Raw genomic sequence first — 23217 nt, 5'->3', positions numbered from 1 at the left:
GAGAGAGACAGAGAGGAAGGAGAGGGGGAGGGGTACAGAAGCAAATGGGCGCCTCTCCTGTGTGCCCTGGCCGGGAATCGAACCTGGGACTTCTGCACGCCAGGCCGACGCTCTACCACTGAGCCAACCGGCCAGGGCCTTCTAGGAGGTGATATTTTAAAGACAGAAAACAAACTATTCTTCTGAAGAAACCACTAGGAATCTTAATAAATATTTTTTTTACACTGCACACTTGTACATAATTTCAGAGAAAGGAATATTTTTCTATAGTTGTTATTCCAATACATTTTTAGATGTGAGTTGCTATGTTCAGTATATCATCTACTATGATTTATAACCAAGACAAAAATGCTAAATTTTCCCACTGAAAGATCTCTTTAAAGACCTAATCCAAAACAGTAACTTTTAAAGAGAAGAATCAAAGATATCATTAAAATAATCAATCATCATGGTGCCTAGAATTACCTTCTATGTTGCTAGAAAAGTAGTGATAGATGGAAACTAGGGACCTTTTTTATCCAAAGATACATTTGTTATGACTTCATTGTTTCTTAGAATCTAAGACTTAGATCTATGTTTCATTTTAAATTAAACCTCTTATTTTGTGTGGACTGTGCTATTTCTATCTGAAATATGTGTTATAAAATCTGTGGGCATTCCAGCTTTAAAGTTATATGATGTGGCTTATATGGGGTATCTACAGTAGTCAAACTCATGATATTAGAAAGTAGAATTGTAGTAGTCACCATGGGCTGGAGGGGCAGAGGAATTAAGAGTTATTGTTTAATGGGTTCAAATTTTCAGTTTTTTAAGGTGAAAAGAGTTCTAGAGAGGAATGGTAGTGCTAGAGGCACAGAAATGTGCATGTGCTTAATGCTATTGGACTGTACACTTAACATGGTTAAAATGTTAAGATTGAGCATGAGCAGGTGATGACACAGTGGATAGAGCATTGACTCGGGATGCTGAGGACCCAGGTTCAAAAACCCTGAGTTTGCCAGCTTGAGCACAGGCTTACCAGCTTGAGCGTGGGGTCGTCAGCTTCAGGGTGGGATCATAGACATGACTCCATTGTCACTGGCTTGAGCCCAAAGCTTTCTGACTCGAGCAAGTGGTCACTGGCTCGACTGAAGCTCCCTGGACAAGGTACGTATGAGGAAGCAATAACTAAAGCGTTGCAACTATGAGCTGATACTTCTCATCTCTCTCTCTCCCTGTCTCTGTCTGTCTCTCACTAAAAAGAAGATTGATGTTAAAATGGTAATTGTATTACCTGTGCCATGAGCAACTTTTTAAACTATTTTATTGTGCCTTCACAGGTTCTTAAAAACTAAAAGAAATACAACTATTAACAAATAGAAGAGTGCATGTGTATAACTAATCCCAAAAAGAGCATGTTAAAATGGGTCATGGTGACCCCAAAACCGAGATCCCCTTCACCGGACCCAAAGTTGATTTGCATTTGGGGTGCTAACACTGAAGGGAATGAGGAATGTTTTTCTTCCAAAGACCTAGTCCTTCCCCATAAATGTTAGCCTTCTCTTCTACTGATAGACATATTACCCTTGTATAGAGTCTGCTATTTAAGGTACAAATAATATTGTACTGTAGTCTCCAAGGCATTATATTGTATACTTGAGTTTGAGTGCAGGCACTCAACTGAGACATCACTGGTCTTTCCTTCTGGTCCATCACACTTTCTGCAACAACTTGGATAACATGACACAAGAGTCAGGTCTCCGACATAAAGAACAGTAACAGTGGGTCTGGTACTGACCTCTCCCCGACAAAAACAGAGGAGGAGAAAAAAGGAGGGGCATCTAAGGTGAGGCCTTTAGGGAAAGGCCTGCTGGCTCACTAGGCCAACACAAGCTGCAGAAAAAGAGAAGCTGGGAAATAGGGAGTCTACATTGACACCTGGGACTCAACGTGGCTCATCTGACGATGGCGCTGGTTTGGCAGGAAAGGAGATGGTGGGATGAGAGGGGAGACACTATTGTCCTGTAGCTTATACCAACAGGCTGGCTGAAGTTTGAGAGGTCAGGATGCCCAATTTTGTGAACATTCTGAACACAATTTTAAAACCACACCTGGGTGTGCTATTTAATCCAGCATAGGTATCAGATTGGACACTTCTACTCTTGTTTTTTTTATTCTACCTCTGCTTTTCCCTCTGCTGTTTTTTAAAAGCTAGTTGCATTTCTGACCATTTCTCTTCAGGCTTGACTTTACAACCCAACACAAATTGGCTTTAGTAGTTTAAAGCAGGGGTCCCCAAACTATGGCCCGCGGGCCGCATGCAGCCTCCTGAGGCCATTTATCCAGCTTTTGCCGGCCGCACTTCCGGAAAGGGCACCTCTTTCATTGGTGATCAGTGAGAGGAGCATAGTTCCCATTGAAATACTGGTCAGTTGGTTGATTTAAATTTACTTGTTCTTTATTTTAAATATTGTATTTGTTTCCATTTTGTTTTTTTACTTTAAAATAAGATATGTGCAGTACGCATAGAGATTTGTTCATAGTTTTTTTTATAGTCTGGCCCTCCAATGGTCTGAAGGACAGTAAACTGGCCCCCTGTGTAAAAAATTTGGAGACCTCTGGTTTAAAGTAACCCTACACCTAATCCCAGACCTGATCAACTTCCTTCCCCTTCAAACATTTTCCTCCAAGTTTCAGTTCTCTATTGCTCTGTAAAAAGCTACCATAAAACTTAGCAACTTAATAAACAAAAGAAATAAACAATTATTTCTCTAGATTCTGTGGGTTGGGTAGTCTTAATTGGCAGCTCCCAACTGTTATTTTCTGGGGTTACTCATGTGGTGCATTCAGCTAGAGCTTAGCAGGGGCCAGAACATATAAGGTAACTTCACTCATGTAGCCGGTGCCCTGGCTTAGGGGGCTGGAATGGCTTGGGCCTAAATAGGTCTCTCCTCTTTTCGTGTAGTTTCGAGTTTCTTTATATGGTGACTGGTTCCCAAGACAGTGAAATAAAAGCTGCAAAGCCCAGGGGTCACAGCATCACTTCCATGGCATTCTGCAGGTCACCACAAAGCCCAGGGCCATCCTGGGTTCTAGAAGAGAAAGTACAGACTCTGCCCCTCCCTCGCTAAAGTGGCATGAAGTCACAGGAATGCGAGGACTTGCTGGCAACCATATTTGCAGATAATCTAGTACATATTTGCAGACAATCTAGTACTCAGTATAAAGAAATCTGATACCGGCCTGACCTGCGATGGTGCAGTGGATGAAGCATTCACCTGGAATGCTGAGGTCACCAGTGGTTCAAAACCCTGGGCTTGCCTGGTCAAGGCACATGCAGGAGTTGATACTTCCTGCTCCTTCCCTTCTTATCTCTCTCTTTCTCTCTACTCTCTCTCTAAAATCTAAAAAATTAAACAAATTAACCTCTTAAATTTGAAAAATAAATGTAAAAATTTTCTAAGAAAAAAGAAATCTGATACCAAATTGAATATTTGGCTTAAGAATGGGTCCAATGAAAGTTCTGAAATTTTCCAACAAGTTTTATATTTAACACTATTAGATAAATTAGGTAACCCTTCAATGGGAAATTGTATCATATAAATTATAGTTTTATATACTAGTCCGCATCCATTGAAGAGAGAATGAATTTCCTTTTCAAATACATGCATACACAAGGCTTTGAGACTGGGCATGATGTTTTGAATCTTGGCTGCCAGGTAAGTAGCCCCTTAAGTAAGTTCCTTTTCAGTCTCACACTTTTCTCCTTGTGTTTATAGAATTATTGTGAGGTTAAATGGGTCAATATTTGTAAAGTACTTAGAGGAGAGCCTGGCATATAGTAAGTAGACAATAAATATTGGGTATAGAATCCATACATAGAAGGGACATAAAAATGAGACTCAGAGACATGAACAAGAATGTGATGGCAACAGGGGTGGGGGGTGGGGGGAGGGGGGATGGGGTGAAGAGGGAGACAGGGGTTGGGGGAGGGGAGGGGCACAAAGAAAACCAGATAGAAGGTGACAGAAGACAATTTAACTTTGGGGGAGAGATATACAGCACAATCAAATGTCAAAATAATCTAGAGATGTTTTCTCTCAACATATGTATCCTGATTTATCAATGTCACTGCATTAAATTTAATAAATAAAATTTAAAAAAAAGAAATGTAAATTAACATGGTCTATTATGTTACTTTCTGGAGCTGCTAGGAGATGTATTGTTGTTAAGTTTAGTCATTAATTTTGATTACTTCCGCTGCCTCTCCCACTTCTTGCCAAGTCAAAAGGAAGGTCAAACAACTGTTTGATTAACAGGTGTCCTAAAGAAGTGGTTTCCCAACTTTTAAACATTGCAATCCATATTAAGAAATATAATTTACGGCCCTGGCCGGTTGGCTCAGTGGTAGAGTGGTAGAGCGTCGGCCTGGCGTGCAGAAGTCCCGGGTTCGATTCCCGGCCAGGGCACACAGGAGAAGCGCCCATCTGCTTCTCCACCCCTCCCCCTCTCCTTCCTCTCTGTCTCTCTCTTCCCCTCCACAGCTGAGGCTCCATTGGAGCAAAGATGGCCCAGGCGCTGGGGATGGCTCCTTGGCCTCTGCCCTAGGCGCTAGAGTGGCTCTGGTCGCGGCAGAGCGACGCCTCAGAGGTGCAGAGCATTGCCCCCTGGTGGGCAGAGCGTCGCCCCCTGGTGGGCGTGCCAGGTGGATCCCGGTTGGGCGCATGCGGGAGTCTGTCTATCCCCGTTTCCAGCTTCAGAAAAATACAAAAAAAAAAAAAAATTTTTATATATATATATATATAAAATTTACATAGTAATCCAGAAACTCACCCAGGCCTAATATTTACAAATGTTTTATGAAACAATACTTATCCTCAAGTTGTGCTATGAACTCTGATTTTTTTTTCTATTTCGGTGAATCAGCAAAATATTCTTTGTGATCCACTATTACTAACTTCATTACCTACTGAAGAGCTCTAATCTATATAGATTACGGTCATTGAGGAACTAGGATATTGAACACACTTTCAACCCAGAAACTCTTTCAAGTGTGGTGCTATAAAACAATGGCAAATGTCATTTTCATACAGGCCAATTCAGTTATGGAGCAAAAAGCTCTTTCACAAATATGGCCTGACCTCCCTAACTCAAGAAACTTCATAAATTCTTTCACTGGGACATGGGGAACTTGGGGAGGCATATGTACCCTAAATGTGCTTTTTTTGGTAAGAAACAAAGGGCCTTCTTTAGAGATAGATGGTGCTAGATTGAGATTCCAACTTCACAACTTTCTACACTGTATTTTTTAACACGTTATTTAAACTCATTCTTGGGGTCTTGTTTTTTTTTGGGGGGGGGTTGTTTGTTTGTTTTTGATTGGCTAACAGATTACACAAATAATTCCTACTTTAGTTGAGTTGTGACCACAGAATGAGAACACACACCCAAAGACTCAGCAAAGGTCCATCAAAGTTGTTGGCATAAAGAATGCTCTCAGAATGCATTTCTTGCTTCCTGCCCGTACCATGGAACACAAACTCTAAAACGCATAGCTATTTTTTAGCTTCTGTGTTTTGTATTTCTAGAAAAGCTAAGACTTAGTGGTGCAGGAAATGACACCAATGGTGGATAAGACACTCAGACAACTTAATTAATAGAGGAAGGATAATTTATTAGTAGTCAGCAGAGCATGTGAGGCTAGTAACACCAAAGCATGGGCTCTCCAAAATTAGATTTCTTACATCTTACGTACTTTTTACAGTGTCCGTACAAGGAGTGCGTGATTCCTTTGTCTGAGGTCCTGTGTGCACCTCAGGACTCAAGGTGGGGTGGGGGGAGTTTTGGCGGGGCAGCAAGGGATTGGGGGTTTCTGGACCCTTGGTCCTATCTATTTACAGATCCTGTTTTTCTTGTGAGTATTTTAAGAGTCTCGAGGAGATCAGTTAGAGATCAATAGGGTGTGGATAACCTTTAACTGGCTGAGTCAGTCATTCCTGCAGACTCTCTCTTGCATTCTTCTCATTTCTCCCCTCTCATTGGTAGTGTACTGGCTATGGTCAAACCCTATTATTTCTTTAATGCAACTTAATTTCTACATGTATTGTCTTGATATTCTACTTACTAGTTAATAACGACAGTTAAGAATTATTAATGACTCTGTGATATGGATATGAATCATGAAACAATTTTGTATATTCTCAGGTTAGGTTTTGTACAGTGAGATTTGGATAGGTTACCTAGTTATGAATATAATCGTAGAAAGAATGTGTAGAGAGGAGAATAACATTTCTAACTGTTGTATTGCTAAATAATTCAAACAAAACGTGCAAAATATCAGCACTATTCTCTTCTTGGGTGAACGATTTAAGGTTACCAGCGTTCCAGTGCTGCGGCCAGGCGGCATTGTCATGATGTGTTAGCTAGCTTTGAAGGAGTCCAAAGGAAGCTAGGCTGATAGAACCATCTCTTACAACCCTAGCCAGCAGACTTCTAATGGGACTGGTGTAAGGCCAGGAGGCAAGGCCAGAGCCACCATCACAGCAGCCTTCTGGCCCATGTAGGTTCGCATTAGATTCGGACAGTCGGTAAAGAAACCATGGAGCCAAAAACTGGTGGGCCATAACCTTTAATCCTACCTTGCACCCGGCGGGCAAGTAAAAATACACACTGGGCTCCAAAACCCAGTCACACTCCGTGCTCACAAAGCCACTGACTTATCCGAGTTTCCTAGAATCAAAGGTTTCTAGCTCACCAACCTTATTCTCTTCAGTTCCCCATCTCCTTCCTTATCCCAGATACAAACTCTACACAGACTGGCATCTCACTCAGTACTCCGCCATCTTGGCTGCTTCTCCTGGCCTACTCCACGTGGCCTCCTTCCGCTGCTGGCTCTACTTTCTCTGCTCTCTCATGCTAACCTCAGGAACCAAGAGCCAAGTCCCGTTTTGCCCCCATTTTATAGTGTAGCTTCACAACCTTTAATCCAATATACAAAGTAGGGAAGTCTCCAACCCAAAGTCACCTTCTGAGGCATGATTGGATTGCACCACCCCACATCAAAAAGGGTAGGAAAGGCTTAATCCCAAAACCAAGCCTCAGGCTACAACAATTCTCAACACACATTAATATCACCTGGGCAACGGCCTTGTTGGGCAGATAAAATGTATTATGCTCACTTTGTTAAAGAGGCCATCGCCCAGGTGATATTAATGTGTGTTGGAGATCGTTGTAACCTGGGGCTTGGTTTTGGGATTAAGCCTTTCCCACCCTTTTTGCTGTAGGGCGGTACAATCCAATCATGCCTCAGAGAAGTGACTTTGTATTAGAGACTACCCTATTTTGTATATTGGATTAAAGGTTGTGAAGCTACACTATAAAATAGGGGTAGAACGGGAACTTGCCACTTGGTTCCTGAGATTAGCAAGAGAGAGCAGAGGAGAGCAGAAGGCGGCCACGTGGAGTAGGCCAGGAGAAGCAGCCAAGATGGCGGAGTACTGAGTGAGATGCCAGTCTGTGTAGAGTTTGTATCTGGGATAAGGAAGGAGATGGGGAACTGAGGAGAATAAGGTTGGTGAGCTAGAATAGAAACCTTTGATTCTAGGAAACTCGGATAAGTCAGTGGCTTTGTGAGCACTGAGTGTGACTGGGTTTTGGAGCCCAGTGTGTATTTTTACTTGCCCACCGGGTGCAAGGTAGGATTAAAGACTATGGCCCACCAGTTTTTGGCTCCATGGTTTCTTTACCGACTGTCCGAATCCAATGCGAACCTGCATGGGCCTGGAGGCTGCTGCGATAGTGGCCCTGGCCGTGGCTTCTGGCTTTACAGGCCTCTTTAACAAAGTGAGCATAATACATTTTATCTGCCCAACAACTGGTTATTATACAATTTCTCCCCTAAGGTCTGGATTCATGACACTGCGTGTGAACCGAGGAGAAGGGCGTGACACATTCTCGCCGGCCCGGGCTGCACCAGGCGCGGGCGGGCGGCCGTGGCTCCCACGTGGCAGGCCCAAACTGCGCTGCGCTGCGCTGGCCCGGGACGCGGACCGGCCCGCGGCCGCCTCCCCCGGCTTTGGCCCTCTAGTCCGGTCCGCCGCCGCGCCCGCTCGGTCCTCCACCGCCAGGGGGCGGGCGCGGCTTCCCGGCGGCGGGGACCCATTGGTCGCGGCGGGGAGGCGGGGGAGGCGGCCCAGCGGCGAGCTGGCTTCCTCCCGGCCACTCGCGGGGGTGAGGGGAAGCCGGAGGAGCTCGGGAGGAAGCGGAGGACGAGTGGGAGGCGGCGGCGGCTGCGCCCGTGGCCCCCGGCAGCACCGACCGCGGGGAGGCCGGAAGGCGGGCGAGTGTGACGGTGAGACGGGCGGGGAGGAGGCCGGCGCCGCGGCCCGGGACGGGGAGGGCGGCCGGGCGGCCGGGACCCCACCTTCCCCTCCATCCTCCGCTCACTCCCCCGCCGCGGCCCCCGGTCCTCGCGGCGCGCCCCGCGGGAGAGGGCAAGGGCAGGACCGAGGCAGCGGAACGTGGTTGGCCGGGGTCCCGACCGCCGCCTCGGCGCGGTCACCGCTGCCCCCGGTGTCCCCTCTGGCTTGGCGGAGGGCGGGCGGCGCCTGCACCTGGCGCTCGCGCGGGGCGCCGAGGCGGCCACCTGGGGCGCGCTGGCCGCGAGGTCCGCGCCGGGAGTGGGGAACGTGGGCTGGCAGCTCCGGAGAGGCGGGGATGGGCTTCATGCTGCCCGGGAACTCTGGAAGGCCGTCTTGGCTCACTTGTAGCTAAGTTTTAGTGTCTTTTAAACTGGAGGTGCTTTAAAAAAACTGTCCAGCCGGTTGGTATTGGGTGTCATTGAGGAATGTGCAGTTCCTCCTTCTTTTACCCCATTTGTTGCCTGTCCTCATAGTTTCTACTGTGTGTAGGGGTGAATGACTCTAGCTCTAAATAGTATCAGGGACTGATTGACAATTTTTTTAGATGCTATTTTAAAAAATTGATTTAAGAGAAGAAGGGAGGGAGAGAGAGAAACAATTTGTTCCATTTATTCATACATTCTGATGGAGGATGGCTCCCTCAACCTTGGCCTATTGAGACAACACTCTACCCAACTGAGCTACCCGCCCATTGATATTAAGGTATACAGAGGTGCATTTTTGAGGTGTGTGTGCTTTCATCTTCTACCTTAACATTATTTTTTCTGTACAATACAGAATCACTGTCTGATGGATAGAACCTTTTCTTTGTTTCTTTTTACTTAATAAAAATATATGGATACAATGATACTAGGTACTATTAAGATTGCTTATTAGGCACTGCTCCAAGTGGCTTCATAGGCAAATTTGTTTCTTACAACGCAAAGAGTAGGTCTTTATCTATCTTTATGAATTTTGCAGAGAAAATATGAACTCCCCTTGAGGTTGATGCTGGCTGTAGTTCCCATACCCCTTGGACCCTTGACCACCTTGGGGGATTAGTGGTATCCTGTCACCTTTTTCCAAGTTTTGGTAAACATGACTGCAACAGTCATGTGCAGCATAATGATGTTTTAGTCAAATGTCCTATGTCCCAGAAGAGTATGATGGAACTAAAAAATGTCCTATTGTCTAGTGATATGACATCATAGTATAAAGGTTCTTCATTATATTGGAGGTGCTGCCAGTCTTGTAAAGTAGAGCACATACAGTTGACCCTTGAACAACCATGATTAGGGAACTTCAATTCCCATGCAGTTGAAAATCCAGGTATAAGTCATTTTTTTTTTCATTGAGAGAGGGGGGGGGGGGGGGAGAGAGAGAGAGAGAAATGGGAAGGGAGAAAACGAGAAGCATTAACTTGTTGTTCTACTCAGTTGTTCAATTTTTCTGTGTACTCATTGATTGTTTCTTGAGTGTGCCTAAACCAGGAACTGAACTCGCAGCCTCAGTGTGCTGGGATGATGCTTTATCCAGAGTCAACCAGCTAGGACCCAAATCCAGGTGTAAGTCTTGACTTCTGGGCAGCTTTCCCAACTGTAGATTCCACCAACCGTGGATAGAAATAGTATTTTCACATTCCCAGTGGCGGATTCCCAGTATGGGTCAGTTATACTGTTTTGATCCACAGTGGGTTGAATGTCCAGCTGTGAAGGGCCAAGTGGCTGACTATTTACTGAAAACGAAGTCTGCAAATAAGCGGACCCTCACCATTCAAACCTGTTTTGTTCAAGGGTCAACTGTATATACAGGACATAATACTTGATAATGATAATAAATGACTATGTTACTGGTTTATGTACTTACTATCCTATACTTTTTAATCATTATTTTAGAATGTATGCACTTTTAACTTGTTTTTTCTTTAAGTTTGCTGTAAAGCCGTATGCCATACTACACCTGCAGTAGCCTCATATATCTCGTGGTCATCTTATCTCTTGATTGCATCATTTTCTCTTGTACTTGGTTTATTGTTTGTACAGTAACATGCTGTACAGGCTTGTAGCTTAGACCATTGGTCCCCAACCTTTTTTGGGCCACGGACTGGTTTAATGTCAGAAAATATTTTCACGGACCGGCCTTTAAGGTGGGACGGATAAATGTATCACGTGACTGAGACAAGCGTCAAGAGTGAGTCTTAGACAGTTGTAACAGAGGGGCATCTGCTCATTTAAAAAAAATAAAACATCGTTCAGACTTAAATGTAAATAAAATAGAAATAATGTAAGTTATTTATTCTTTCTCTGCGGGCCGGTACCGGTCCGCGGCCCAGGGATTGGGGACCACTGGCTTAGACCACACAGCCTAGCTGTGTAGGAGGCTAGACCATTCAGGTTTGTGTAAGTGCACTGTATGGTGTTCGCACAAGGACAGAATTATCTAATGACACATTTCTCAGAACCTGTTCGCGCCATTAAGCAGCATGTGTCTATTTGCGTAGCATATTTCAGAGTACCAAGGGCTCTCCTGTTAATTTAGATAATAAAAGTTAAAAACTTATGTTGAATTGCAAGAAATTGGCCAAGGCAGTGTCTGGCTTTGTATCATTCATTCATTGTACCTCTTTTAAAGGCTACCTAGTCGCTTGAGTTCTTTTCCCCTCTAATTTTATACAGGTGTTAGAAGCTTTGTTTCCCAAATTCTGTGTAATATTTTCTTAGCACATTGTAGAATAGCATTTCTTTTCTTTTCTTTTTTTTTTTTTTGTATTTTTCTGAAGTTGGAAACGGGGAGGCAGGCAGACAGACTCCCGCACGCGCCCAACCTGGATCCACCCGGCATGCCCACCAGGGGGTGATGCTCTGTTGCAACCAGAGCCATTCCAGCACCTGAGGCAGAGGCCATGGAGCCATCCTCAGCGCCCGGGCCAACTTTGGAGCCTTGGCTGCGGGAGGGGAAGAGAGAGACAGAGAGGAAGGAGAGGGGGAGGGGTGGAGAAGCAGATAGGCGCTTCTCCTGTGTGCCCTGGCTGGGAATCAAACCCAGGACTCCTGCACGCTAGGCCGACACTCTACCACTGAGCCAACCGGCCAGGGCTAGAATAGCATTTCTTGATAGTAAGAAATAAAAAAATTCAATGCACTGATTCTCAGCCTGAGGACCTTTCAGAATCACCCACAAATAAGACTTTTGATTTGTTTTTTAAAGTACAGTTGATATACTATCTTATGTCAGCTATTTTAGTTTTAGGTGTACAATATAGTGTGACATTTTTATAATTTACAATGTGATCACCCCACTAATTCTAGTAATCACCTCTCACTGTGTAAAAAAAAAAAAATTTTTAAAGGACATAGGCCAGTTTCCTCCCAAATCCCTGATGTAGGGGACTTCTGTTTAAGGGGAGTTAAATTAAGAATGAGCACCCCTGGGTTAAAGTGACTTTCAAAATAAACTTAATGGATGTTTTATTACAGAAATTTAATATAGATTGCTACTTTAAGCATTGCCCATTGGTTAATCTTTTCATAATTAATGAAGATACATTAAAAATGAAAAGGCAGTTAGAAGGAGAGTCAAAGAACTAAGAGACTGTTAAATAAAAAAGTTATTGTGTTCACTGTTGGGATCATAAGAGTCTTACATTTTTACCACATATTTCAAGTCTTAAAAATTGTGAGTCTCAGTGTCTAGAAATCTTTATGTTCATTTAAAAATGTAAGAGTGCCTACTATGCACCAGTAGTTATTAGAAGTATCATGGAGGCTATAAATACGACAGCCTGGGCCTGTCTCTATCTCTCTCTCTCTCTCTCTCTCTCCATTTTATACCCATTTCCTAAAGCTGAAAGTTCAAGACCCAGGAAGCAAAAGATTTTGGTCTTAGGTCTCAACAAAAGTCCATCTAGCTCAGAGCTTAGTACAATAGCAAAAATTTGTCTTGACCTTAGTCCCAGAGCATTCCTATCTTTGGGATCAGATAATCTAGATTTTAAGCAGTAGTTCTACATTTCATCACTTTATGAATGGTATGGACCAGATTATTTAATATCCCGCAGTGCCTTGTTCTCTTTATCTGATTGGGGAGATTGGACAAGATTCCCAAGATCTTGAAACTTGAACAGGTTTGCTGAGTTTTATTCAGCTTGTAAAATGCAGTCAGCTGACTCTTTCATGGGAGGAGATTGTGTTCTGATGCCCCTGAGTTCCCGCAGCTACTGCGTCAGAAAGAAACTGTTGTGGTTACTTACATTTTATTTCTAGTCTAATTAATGTTCATCTACTACACATCATTTTTCCAGTTTTACTCCAGTGAGTTTTTTAAATTAAATTTAACTCGTATAACATAAATTTTGCCATTTTAAAGTGTACAATTCAGTGACATTTAGTACATTCACAAAGTTGTGCAATCATCCCTTGAGTTTAGCGCTGAAACGCTTTCATCACCCCAAAAGGAAACCTCATGTCTATTAAGTTTACACCCCATTCCCACCTTCCTTCAACCCTTGGTAATCATTAGTCTGCTTTCTGTTTTTATGGATTTGTCTATTCTGGAGATTTCTTATAAATGGAATCATACTATATGGAATCATTTGTATCTGGTTTACTTCACTTAGCATAATGTTTTCCGGGTTCTTCCATGGACTTCATTCCTTTTGATGACTGAATAATATTGCCCTATGCATGCATGCGTACTGTATTTGTTTAGTCATTCATCCATTCTAACCGAACAGGTGTTGGGGCTGCCTGCCGCAAGGAAAGCTGAACTCGTGAGACAGGTGCTGCTGTAAAGGAAAGGCTTATTCCGGGCTGCAAGGTGAGAGAGTGACGGACTCTTGCCTCAAAGACCATCTTCTCTTCTCCCTGCTCAAGGCCAAGGTTCTTATAAGGATAGGGAGGGGAGGGGGTTTTTTCTTCCCTATCTAATTATCTAGCTTTTGGTATGCTTCGGCCCTGTCCATTCATCGTTCTAGCTTTCAGCACGCTCAGTGTAAGAACCTCCACCTAAGCCGTCTTGGCCAGTGGGGGAGAATCCCAGGGCTCCCTGACTGTCGACAGTAACACATTGATGAGCCCTGGTGAGTTTTGTGTGCTTGTGAGAAAAACTTATCTGGGCATCTACAGCAGTGAGTCTGTTTCTGGATTTCGTTCTATATCACACAAGGTTTGTAAAGGTAGTATCACGGTATCAGGGGTACTACCTATCGATACAATTATATGCAGTTAAGTGATCATTAAATGTGTTTCGAGGAACCTGTGGTCGATAAAAATGAATTTTTAAATTGGTTCAGAAAATTGTACACTAGAAGTTCTTACTACCTGTCCTTTGCAGATGGCTGCTAACTTGCATTCAGTGTTTGTTTGTTTTTGTAGAATTGGTGTATTTTCCAGGACCCTTGGGCACATGGAATCACTCTGCCCCTACATTTGTTCCCATAGAAGGTCTGACAGAATTGTTTGCCCTTGTAGTTCTGTGGGCTACTTAAAGGCAATAAAATGCGATAGATATGTAGGGGAATTCTTAAACATTAATTAGAATAGAAATCTGTAACTTCTCATCTGATACAATGTAATATAGTTCCATGAGGTGAAAATAACTATACTGTATGTAAATTTGTGCCCCTTGTTCTCAAATCTCTTTGTAGCAATTTATTAACTGGATACTTTTTTATCCTACTTAGTTCAACTTATAGTTAAAATGTATTTGGTTTTATTTATTGTCAAATAATATCTATTTCTAGCTATCCTTTCATCATTCTTCCCCCTCCTAGATGGATGGCATAGTGTAAGATTAAATTAGTTTGGATTACAAAACTGTTTAAGCAACAGTTGTAGAACTGTGAAAGAGCAGGCAGAACTAAAGTGCATTTCATCTTGTTTTCTGTTTGGGGGTATTTTGTACTCAGTGACAGAAATCTATCACTATTTCATTTCTTCAACTGGATTATGACTTTTAAAGCAAAATTCACTTTGGTAGAAGAAAAACTGCAGGCAAACATCTGGGTCATTTCTATCAAACAGTGTTGTAACCGTTGCAAACAGGAGTTTTCTGTGCGGGATTTATTCAGTGCCGCCTCTCCCTGCTCTCCCCTACAGGTACCTGGCCCAGAGTCAGGCTGATTTCTATGCATTGTAAAGGAAAGAATGAACATTTTTGTCCTGTTAATTTTACCTTTGGGCCTTTTTTTTTGGCCTAGATCTGTCTACTTTTTCTTTTTCTTCTTTTTTTTTTTAATTCCCCTAAACTTCTCTGTGTTGGATAGGTGTGTGTCTAAAGTTCTCAGATCTGAGCATGAATGAGACTCAGCCAGGGAGCTCCTTAACCTGAATGGAGTTTTCTCCTTCCTCCTAGGGATCCTGGACTGAGGAGTTTGCATTGTAAAAAGCCCACAGGTGATTGCGGTGTCCATGCTGTTAGTAACATTGTAGTTAGGGCTTCAGAAACTCAGATACAATGTTTCATTAAATCTAAGATGTTTGTAAGGGACACCATTATTTTATATACATCTAAAAACTTATTTAAGACATGTTAAATGAGGAAAATAGCATGCACTGTAGAATCAATAAAATAGAGTGAACCACCAGCCCCTCTTTGTTTTGATGAAGGTTAATTAGGAAGCACAGAAGTTTCCTAATGAATGAAATACAAAAATTATAATGTAGTATTCCTTCAGATCTTTTACTGTGTAAAATATGTTTATAATAAACTTTAATATAAATTATTAGACATGTACTTGTAATGATGTTTGTGATGATGACTTTCAAAATGCAGTTTAGCTATATTGTAAACTATAATGCACTCCAGTTTGACCGATACTATTTTCATCTTACCCATTTTCAGGCATTTTCGAGTTGATGGTTCAGTACAGAAGCCCTATTTCTAACTTCTTTGTACTTTAGTAATTCCCATTTGTAATTCCAGTCCCCTGAAATATTTATTCAGTGTGACTTTGACATTGGGTGTGGCTTGATCATTTGATTTTTTTATCGTTATCACTCCCCCTAGCCTTCATTGAGGGCAGCTAGCTGTTTATAAGCCTATATACCACCCAACGACTGTTCTGTCTTGTATAGTGTTAGGATATAGTGGTCATAATCAGAGTTAAGCACCAAATCTGTGCTAGAGTAAACCTGAACTCTGGCTCCCAAGTCGACAGGAGGTGCCGTGATGGCAGTTGGATCCTGAAGGAGAGAGTACCCGTGGCTGAGGACAAGTCTGTCTGCACTGAGGAAGGTTCAGGGAGGCACAGCCCCACCTGCTCGTGGCGCTGCCTTCCTTGCCACCATCTTGGAAGATGAAACATCTCCATCAGGAAAATGTGGCTTAGCTATATTAGATTTGGGAGGGCAAGTGGAGCATATGACCATTTCATTTTTTCTTTTAAGATTTTATTTATTGGTTTTTGAGAATGGGGGGGAGAAAGAAAATGGTCAGTGGAGCAGGAAACATCAACTCATAGCAGTTGCTTCTCGTAGCCTGGGATTTCAAACCAGCACCTCAGCATTCCGGGTATGAGGCCAGGGGCCGCCGCCGTCATGGCCGTTCACATGCAGGTTCTCACTGAATTCGGACAGACCGTAGAGAAACAGCAGAGCTAAAAACTGGTGGGCCATTCCTTTATTCTAGCCTCACAACTGGCTGGCAAGTAAAAACACCAAAACCCACTCAGACAGTCTCCAGTTCCACAACCAGGAGAATCTTTTCTGGTTTTTCCTAGAATCAAAGGCCCCCCACCAGTCTAAGTCACCTCTGTTTCCCCATCTGCCAACATGGCTTCTAACTCTCTACACAGACTGGCTTCTCTCTCCTTCCCCTCCATCTTGGCTTCTTTCTCTCCAGCACTCTTCCTCCCTGCTCTCACTCTGCAAAAACATGGCCTCCTTCTTCTTTTCCTTTTTTCTTAAAACATTTTGGCGCAAAACCCCTCCTCTAGCACACATTAGCATAACAATGTCCCTTCCCAAGCAGGAAGGTAATCAGCAGCCTCACCTGGGTAGCAACCATTTTTAACAATAAAAGTGAGCAAACCCAAATAACACAAAATTTACAAACTTATTTGCCCAACACCGGGTCAATGCTTTATCCAGTGTGCCACCACAGGCCAGGCGCTGTTTCATTTTTAGTCACTGGAAGTATTGACACCGTTAAATGCTTGTTGATCAATGGAAATATTTCAGAAACTCAATATTGCAAATTTCTAAAGAGGTGAGAACTTTAGGTCTCTTACCTAATTCACACTGATTTAAGGAGCTTACTATGGGACTTTTCACATTGAGATGAACCATGTTGAAGTAGTTTTGCTCCCAGAATGTAGTGTATGGTCTGTCAGGTTTGGTTATGACCAGAATAAAATTGAGGGGTCTTGATTGAATTACAGCAGCTGGAGAGTGGAAGGAAGAGACAGATCAGTTAATAACTTCAAGGCAAAAGCAACAGAGAACTGCTCCTTCCTGAATGTGTGCTGACATTTTGAATTAACGTCCAGGTGGCTCTTTCCCCGATTATCTAGAGAGAGCAGCCCGGTAGCCCACCACCAGGGGCCACAGACCTCCAGGCGCCTCTGCTTCTGGCTTACACATGATCTTCCTGGACTCACCCACAACCAATCCTAAAGGGCAAACATGTCTTCCTTAGGGACTCTGCACCTCACCTGTCCCACCCCTTTTATCTGTAGCCACTGTAAATTCTTTCAAAGCAACTTATATATTTCTTCCCTAAACTATCAGCACAAAGAGCCCCATTCACTCTCCAGACTGTGGACAAGTCTTCTCCACCTGTGGCTGCTGGTGGCTCGGATGCCTGCCCAGGACCCGGTGATGTTTCTGGCAAGCATTGGACTGAACCCTTTCCCTTAGAAAAGCTTGCAGGTGTGAAAGTCTTTTGTGTCAGTTACCTCTCTCTTCACTATGACAGTGGGACCCGGTTGGTCTAAACAGGGCACTTAAATGACTTAGGGCACCTTTGCTAGCTGGTTTTAACTGCAGGTTCAAGTTGATATTGTAATTATATTGGCTCATTTTTTGTGTTTAAAAGGATAGAGCTGTCTAGCTGCTGGAGATCAGATAGAACTTTCTCCACTCACTGCCGGGAGAACTAAAAAAAAAAAAAAAAAAAAAAAAAGGCTTACCTAAGGCCGTCCACACCCTTGTTTTCCCAATACTGTGTACGGATTGGAAAGTTGGACAGTATAAAGGCTTAAAGGGGAAAAAATGGATTCATTTGAAATATGATATTGGAGGAGAGCTCTATGGCTACCCTGGACCACCAGAAAGACAAAGCAAGTGGGACCTAGAGCCAGTGACGCCGGAAACACCTCTAGTGGTAAAAGTGACCAAACTGCAGCTGTCCTGCTTCGGCTGCACCAGGAGAAGGCAGACGTCTTCAGATGAGACAATGCTGGGGAAAACAGAGGGCAACAGGAGGAGAGGAAGACCAAATAGGAGATGGAGTGACTCCACAAAAGAAGCCAGAGGCATGAGTCCACAGGAGCGGAGCAGCGCTGTTAGGGAAAGACACTGTGGACGTGTCTCATTCATAGTCACCAGGAGTCGGAGCTGACTCAGCGGCAGGTGACACAGAGCGGTGGACGGTGGACGGTGGAGGAAAGTTCATCCACCCAGTCCAGGCCCAGGAGGCCTCATATCAAGCATTGGTAACATTGGGACAGGGAATGGGGTTAAGACCACTTTCTGGCTTAATTGTAATTTTCCATTGTACATTTTAAATCTTGTTTCTTAGCCACATTCAGATATTATTAATCCTATTTAAAAATACAATTTCAGTATGATGCTATTAAGAAAATAAGAAAAACCATGTGATAGTAGTTCAGATAAGCCATGTAATACTAGTTCAGATAACTTAAGAAGAATCCAGGCATAGATTATCCATATCTCTCTTCCCAAGGTTTTCTTTATTTTTTTAAGTGAGAGGAGGGGAGACAGTGAGACAGACTCCCGCATGTTCCCTTACTGGGATCCACCCAGCAACCCCTGTCTGGAACTCATGCTCTAATCCAGTGATTTTCAACCTTTTTTGAGCCGCGGCACATTTTTTACATTTACAAAATCCTGGGGCACACCACCTACCAAAATGACACAAAATGACACTCTGTTAGAATTTATTTAAAGTTTAAATAAATTACATTTATTAAAAAAAAGTTAAATATAAAAGGATAACCCCCTCATATATACAGCCCCAGGTAACATCCCTCATATATACAGTCCCACGTAACATCCCCTCATATACAGTCCCACGTAACATCCCCTCATATACAGTCCCACATAACATCCCCTTATAAATACAGTCCCACGTAACATCCCCTCATATACAGTCCCACGTAACATCCCCTCATATACAGTCCCATGTAACCTCATATATATAGTCCCATGTATCCCCTCATATATACAGTCCTGCTAATAGATACTGGAGCTTTCATCAAGGTTGTAGGTTCAAATCAATTTGGCAAATACTCTATATAGAGACTGGACAAAATCAATTTTAGAAAATGTTGGGTACTCTAATATCATAAGTCCTCAGAGCATCTCTACTGTCAGATTGAGAAGTTTGCTTTCTAAGTAAGGATTCTGATAAATACTAGAGTTCTCCCTGAGGTTGTGGGTTCAAATCCCATGGTCAGCTGGGTGCAGGGGCCTTGGTTCTGTCTGTTTTGATGGTGTATATAGAGATTTGAGCTCTTTAAGAAGATGAGCCTTCAGGAGGCCATAGATAATATAGATAACATTGTGATGCATTGTATATCACCCTCTGCGGGGTCCTCTTTTAAAAAGAAAAAGGTCAAATATCTATATACACCATCAGGATAGACATAACCAGCTGAGGCTGAGGCTTCATCTAGTGGTGGCAACATTTACCTCCAGTCCTGACCAGGATTAGAAATCGGGACCATGGGGAGGAGTAGCAGCTTCAACTACTCGCCTTGGCCATACAATGACAAGTGCGCGGCAGCCCGAGTGGGGACCTTCCTGGGTGTGGATGAGAGGCAGCCTACTATTGGTTCATCGCTAGTGATCGGGATGAATCCTAGAAGGTGATTGGTCAGTGAGCGTTCCCTGTGCCTCCACTCTTCCTGTCGCTGATAGCTGGAGGGATTGTGAGGGGAATGTTTATGTTCAGATGGAGGCGGCTGGCAGCGGGCCGGATAAATAGCCTCCGCGGGCCATATCCCCCTCGCGGGCTGTAGTCTGGGGACTCATGTTTAATTTCCCCACAACACACCTGACCATGTCTCACAGCACACTGGTTGAAAAACACTGCTCTAATCAATCTAGCCACTGGCTGCAGGAGGGAAAGAGGGGAGGGAGGGGGAGAGGGAGGGGAAAAGAAGCAGATAGTTGCTTCTCTTGTGTGTCCTGACTGGTGATCGAATATGGGACATCCATTTGCAGGGCCAACGCTCTAGCCACTGAGCAACTGGCCAGGACCCCAAGGCTTTCAATAAAACATTACATTTTTATTCTGAAAGGTTGATGTATTGGTTCTGTTGAGCCCTAATCAAGAGGGTGTTGGTCTGCTGCTTTGCAGTCTTACCTTTTTGAAGGCCACCTTGTGAAAGGAGTGGATATATTATGTTTACCGTAGTGATCTTTTTTAAATTAGGTATCGTTGGCATCATAGAATCCATAGAGATCTCTTTTTTTTCCTTTCTTAAATTTAAGGGAAAAAAACTTTTGTGTTTTGTCCCTTTTTTCTTCTAGTAACATGTAAGGTTAGTTTGGTTGTTTAAAAACCTGCACTATTTCTCTAGTTGTTAGGTAGACATTACAAATGTCCCTTTGAGGCGCACGCCTCCTCCCAGGAGTCTGCCTGCACCTTTCTCTTCCCTCTCTTCTTCCCCCACAGTGGCATTTCCTAAACTCGAAGGCAGTGGTCCCCAACCCCCGGGCTGCAGACTGGTACCAGTCCGTGGGCTATTTGGTACCGGTCTGCAGAGAAACAATAAATAACTTACATTATTTCCGTTTTATTTATATTTACGTCTGAACGATGTTTTATTTTTAAAAAATGACCAGATTTCCTGTTATATCCGTCTAAGACTCACTCTTGACACTTGTCTCGGTCACGTGATACATTTATCTGTCCCACCCTAAAGGCCGGTCTGTGAAAACATTTTCTGACATTAAACCGGTCCGTGGCTCAAAAAAGGTTGGGGACCACTGCTCTAAGGGACCCCCTGAAACCTGGAACCAGAGAGCAGTGAGCAGTGGCAGCTGCAGCTGGTTCCAGGCTCCCCCCCCCATCCTGTCTCCAAGGCCCCCTTTTCTCTGCCTCCAGTGAGCTGACGGCAGCCCCACCCGGGTGCTCCTGTTGTTTCTTTTGTTTCCTAGGCCCACCCTTGTTTCACGGTCCCCAGCTTTAAAAAACATACTCAAAATTTTAAAAAATAAATAAAATAATTTTCATTTAATTATCAGGTCATACTGACTTTTCAAAGGAGTATGACATATGTGTTAAAATGGTAGATTTTTGAAGAAAATTTTCTAGGATTTAGTATGAGTCTTCTAGTAGTCAAATTCTCAAGTTAGTTATTGGATTTTTTTTTCTGTTAATCATTTAGTAAATCAGCAAATTTTATTAAATTCACAATATTTATAAGAAAAGGTAGTCAGATATACTGAGTTAAATGTTCAGATTCATTCAAATGACTACCACCTTCTCACCTCTCCTCATTCTGTAATTCCTAAATTTTTTCAGCCTGGCAGGCTGTATGGTAACACCTGGGTAAGGCAGGGTACTTGATAGCAGTCTGCATCTACTGTGGCAATGACTTTTTTATTTTTATTTTTATTTTATTTTTTACTTTTTTATTTTTAATTTAAGAAAAGGCATTTTTAAAGATAAATATACTGCTCAAAAAAATTAGGGGATATTTTAAAATGAATATGAAGCAATAAAAAGAAGCATTTGATTATTTTTTTTGTTTTGTTTTTAATTTATTCATTTTTAGAGAGGAGAGTGAAAGGTAGGGGGAGGAGCAGGAAGCATCAACTCCTATATGTGCCTTGACCAGGCAAGCCCAGGGTTTCGAACCAGTGACCTCAGTGTTCCAGGTCAACACTTTATCCACTGCGCCACCATAGGTCAGGCTGATTATTTTTTTTTTATTAAACAAGAACATCAGGAAAGCAAATGACAAGCCAAAGACAGTTGATCAATTATGCAAATAAGATACAAAACCAACTTTTATTTTGTTAGTGAAAATGTACTATAGAAAAGGCTGAAAGTACTGGAGTATCTGCATGTTCCCTGATCCTACAACTTCCTCCTTTTTAAGCCCATTACAAAAGTCATCACTATTAATTACCTTCATAAAGAAAAGCGCAGTGTCTGTTTCTCCTCTCCAATGTAATTTCACAGTTAATGCTATGAGATATAATAAGATTAAGTTTTATCCTTTATATGTATCTACTGTGATCACTTTGGGAAACATCCCAGAACCTAGATATATTCCTGTCTTTGCTTAGACAGACAGCTTCATTTTAGGGAAGGATTTTTTTTTCTTTCTTCTGAAGAGGATTTGTTATATTGTTTGTTTCTCATGGAGTATGCTTCCACAGAGAGCAGTTGATAATGAACATGTAGTTGATAATGAACGTGTACAGCGAACACTCACAGAACACTGAATTTCGGACCGTTTTTCTGCCCCACTTCTGTAGCGATACTTTTTAGAGGCCCAGGGGAAGCCTCGCAGGAGTTTGCATCCTGTAGATGACCCAACAAGAAGTGTTGAAATATTAGGGTATGGTCAGCAAAGTTGATTCCTCTATTTAAGAAATACAGTATTTCAAATTTAAACTTTATTTTTTTGTTCCTCCATCTCTGATTGGCAAATTATAACCCATGGGCTCAGACCCACAAGCCAAGATTGGTTTTTACATTTTTAAGTGATTGAAAAACAAAGGAATAATATTTTGTAATGTGAAAATTTTAAAGTTAAAATTTTAGTATCTGTAAACAAAGTTTAATTATAACACAGCTGGGTCCTGGTTTATCTATATCTATGACTGCTTTCCATTGACAGCGCAGGGCACAGTGTTTGCAATGGAGACTATGGTTGGTCCACAAAGCATAAAATATTTACCACCTGGTTCCTTTACAGAAAATGTTTGCAAATAATTGCTCTATTTTATCCACACAAATAAAAGTATTCTTTGCAAATAATTTTATTTGTTTCTATGTAAAATCAGAATAACTTATTCTAATGACTTAGTTGTATTATCCTTTGACTTCCGTATTGTCACCTTTTCTGGGATTGAAAGTGTAACCTTTTACATTCTGATTTTGGGGACTCTGTGTTAGTCTGGGTTCTCTGGAGAAACAGAAGCAATAGGTAATGGATGAATGGATAGATGGATGGACAGACGGATTAACAGATAACATAAGGAATTGGCTCATGCAGTTGTAGAGATGGAGAAATCAGCAGGAGAGCTAGTGGTCAAGTTCCGACACAAATCCAAAGGCCTGAGAACCAGAACTGATGGTGTAAGTTTCAGTCCAAGTCTGAAGGCTGGTGAGGACCGATGTCCCAGCTCAGAGTCAGGAGACAGAACATGTTCTCTCTTACTCAGAATTTTTAGTCCTGTTCCTGCCCCCCAGATTGGATGAGTGAGGCCCACTGACACAGGGGCACACTGCCGGAGACACGTCTCACCTAGAAACACCGTCACAGAACACCCAGAATAACATTTAACCAAATACCTGGACACCCTATGGCCCAGTCGGATTGACCATTACTGGGACTAAATGTACTTAAATTTATCAGCTTGTACTTTGACCTTATTTTCTTCATTCTCTTGAAAAGCTCCAGTTCCACATGAATGTT

The 23217-nt window shown here is 42.7% G+C and overlaps 1 protein-coding gene across 2 annotated transcripts in view; it reads left to right on the top strand.

Moving 5' to 3' along the window:
• Window positions 1-8152: 8152 nt before the first annotated feature.
• The window catches only part of FAM3C (FAM3 metabolism regulating signaling molecule C), a 56718-nt gene continuing 41653 nt past the window's right edge, over window positions 8153-23217 (top strand). The window contains exons 1-2 of one of the 2 annotated variants that reach the window (XM_066362560.1): window positions 8153-8329; window positions 13111-13193. The gene's annotated coding sequence lies outside the window, so the exon portion shown is untranslated. The remainder of the gene's footprint in view (window positions 8330-13110; window positions 13194-23217) is intronic. The other variant, XM_066362559.1, reaches the window with a different exon arrangement.

The sequence above is a fragment of the Saccopteryx leptura genome, chromosome 2, assembly GCF_036850995.1.
Source record: "Saccopteryx leptura isolate mSacLep1 chromosome 2, mSacLep1_pri_phased_curated, whole genome shotgun sequence".
Lineage (NCBI taxonomy): Eukaryota > Metazoa > Chordata > Mammalia > Chiroptera > Emballonuridae > Saccopteryx > Saccopteryx leptura.
This window is presented reverse-complemented; position numbering and strand designations above follow the sequence as displayed.